Source organism: Otolemur garnettii, unplaced genomic scaffold, assembly GCF_000181295.1.
Source record: "Otolemur garnettii isolate 467f Iridium unplaced genomic scaffold, OtoGar3 scaffold00002, whole genome shotgun sequence".
Classification (NCBI taxonomy): domain Eukaryota; kingdom Metazoa; phylum Chordata; class Mammalia; order Primates; family Galagidae; genus Otolemur; species Otolemur garnettii.
In genome coordinates this window covers 2,041,129-2,044,100 of record NW_003852397.1, presented here as the reverse complement: position 1 = coordinate 2,044,100, position 2,972 = coordinate 2,041,129, and the positions used below count along the sequence as shown (strand labels likewise).

Below are 2,972 nucleotides of genomic sequence, written 5' to 3'. Positions count from 1 at the left end.
ATACAGGCTCCCCCTAACTGGGGTGCCAGTAGGGAACTTGGTCTACTTCAACCCCAAAAGACTCAGAAGATCAAAAGCAGTTTGGGAAGGCCAGAACCGTCAGGGACGGAGGGAGGAGGAAAACCCAGGGGTGGGGGGCTTTTTGGCAACTGGGGTAAAGAGATTGCCCTTTCCCTGCTGGGATCCCCCAGCCCCTCTAGTTTGGCAGGAAGGGGGCAGCCTGCAACCCCCAGGGGCAGGTCTGGGCTGCCAGCTGCTCCAGGCGGTGGGGAGGGGCTCACAAAGGCTTGCACTCCAGGGAGATGTTGGCACTGCCCCTCAGCTTCTCTGCCAGGGTACAGCAGCCCTTGACCTCCTCGCAGCAGTTTGCTTGTCATTCATGCTTGATCCCTGTCAGCTTCTTCTTGAGGGCGTCCTTGGAGCTGGCATAAGTCATTTTGCTCTTAAGGGGAGCACTCTCAGGAGCCCAAAAGATAAACACCAGGTCCCCCTCTTGCTCTCCTTAGTCTCATAGGTTGCATGAGAGAGGGCATAGCTCCAGTCCTGGTCTGGAAGCATCTTGACAAAGGTGGTGTAAGTCACCAGATGTGTGACAGTCTGGTCCACATCACCTACCATCAAAAGGATGTTGCTCCTTTTGTCCTCACTCAGGCAGAGAGCACTGCCTTCACCTCTAACGTTGAAGATTTGTGCACCTTCATGTCATGGAACACCTTAATGACGCCATCAGAGACAGCCACACCAGAGGCCACGTTTCCAGAAGCAAAAGGGTGATGGCCAGAGAAGCAGAACAAAGGACGGCCACTGTCGCTGCTGCTGGGGTCCGACACCTTACTCATTGGATTTTTAATTCACTGTATCTACTATAATTTTTTAATCTAACAAATCATATCTTTTTTAAAGAATGAATGTAGGCCCTTATCTTACCCCCTCTGTCAATTCTACATGGATTAAAATCATAAATGTAATACTTGAAATTATAGAATTACCAGAAGAAAAACATAAGGGAAAAGCTTCATGACATTGGTATGAGCAATGGTTACTCGGCTATAACCCCCAAAGCACAGGCAACAAAGGTGGAAATAGACAAATGGGCCAAACTAAAAAGCTTCTGCATAGCCAAGGAAACAACTAATAAAGAAACAGTCCTGGATTAGGGGGAAATATTTACAAATCATACATTGGATGACAGTTGTTAGTATCCAAAATATATAAGGAACTCAAACAACTCAATTGTAAGAAAACAAATGTATATATTAAAAATGAGCAAAGGACTTGAATAGACACGTCTCAAAAGAAGACTTGCACATGGCTAACAGGTGTATGAAAGAGTGTTTAACTCACTCAGCAGGGCAATGCAAATCAAACCCACAATGATTTGTCACCTCATATCTGTTAGGATAGTTATTATAAAAAGATGAAAGATAACAAATGTAGGCAAGAGTATGGAGAAAATAGAGCCCTGGTTCCCTGTTGATGGGAGTGCAAGTTAGTGCAGCCATACTGGAGAACAGTAAGGAGATTCCTCAACAAAACTAAAACTAGAACTATCATATGATTCAGGAGTCCCACTTTGGGTATGCATCCAAAAGAAGTGAAATCAGTTATCTCAAAGAGCTATCTGCAAATCTATGTTCACTGCATCACTTCTCATGGCAGCCAAGATAATAGAACCAACCAAAGTGCCTATGGATGGATAAATGGCTTTTTCAAATGTGGTGTATATATATACAGTTGAACTATATTTCAGTCTTTAAAAGAAGGAAATTCTGTCATTTGTGACAATGTGGATGAATCTACAGGACTTTATGCTAAGTGAAATGAGCCAGGCATAGAAAAGACAAAGAAAAATACTGCCTGATCTCACCCATATATGGAATCTAGAAGTAGAGAGAGAGAATCTAGAAGTAGAGAGTAGGACAGTGGTTCCCAGAGGCTGAGTAGTTCAGGATGGCAGATGAGGATAGGGAAGGTTCTGGTGAAAGGGTACAAACTTCAATTAGAAAGGAGGAACAATTTCTGGTCATATATTGCCCAACACAATGATTATAGTTGATAATAATGTCCTATACATTTCAAAATTGCTTTTAAAAAGATGCATTTTAAATATTCTCATTAGAAAAAAATGGTAAGCATGTGAGGGGATAAATCTGTTAATTACCCTGGCTTGGTCATTCTGCGATATACACATGTATCAAAATATCACATCATACTCTATAAATACGTATTTTATTTTCATCAGCCATTTGAAAATAAAGTTGTGTATAAAAGCAACACCAGCGGAAGCCAGAAGATGGTGAAAAGATCAAAAACTAAATGAAGGAAGAAGGAGGAATGCAGGGCGGCGAGGCAGACGGGACCACCGCTGTGCTTGGAACACAACCAGATAGATACAGCATTATGGGAATCTCCATCAGGAAAAAAAAAAGTTGTATTCAAATCAGTTTGGTTTTTTATCATAGATAATACTTTATTTTGCTTTTGATTGTGAGGAAGGTAAATTCTGCCAAAACTGAACCAGGCTGTTTAGGGAGAAAGTTGGACCCTCAAACTATTTTGGAGCTTTTGTATACATGCAGATCCATCAGAGATTATTGGAAGCATTGTCTGCACAGCCTTCCAGCATCTTCGGACCACATGGAAAGAGATTTCTAGCATAGCCAGGGCCCAGGAGAGACCCGTAAATGAGGCTATTGATGCAAAACTGCCTGGATTAAGTTTAACACCTTGAATTACATGGGAAATGAACAGGAGCTGGGGGCAGCTAAGGGAACACAGGTGTGACACGTCCAGAGAAGCCCACATTCTTAAGTGCACAGGCAGCCATGGTCTATTCAAGCTTCTTTCCCCGGGTGGTCCAGCTTACAAAGCTTCCTGTCATAAAGCTATTGCTCAGTACAAGGAAAGTGTATTGTGAATGCCAGGTTCAAAACAGTTCATTGAAAACTTCTTGGTTAAGTAATTAAAGCAGT

General features: G+C 42.6%; 1 pseudogene; it reads right to left on the bottom strand.

Moving 5' to 3' along the window:
• Nucleotides 1-277: 277 nt before the first annotated feature.
• Nucleotides 278-839, bottom strand: LOC100949379 (annotated as a pseudogene).
• Nucleotides 840-2,972: the final 2,133 nt, after the last annotated feature.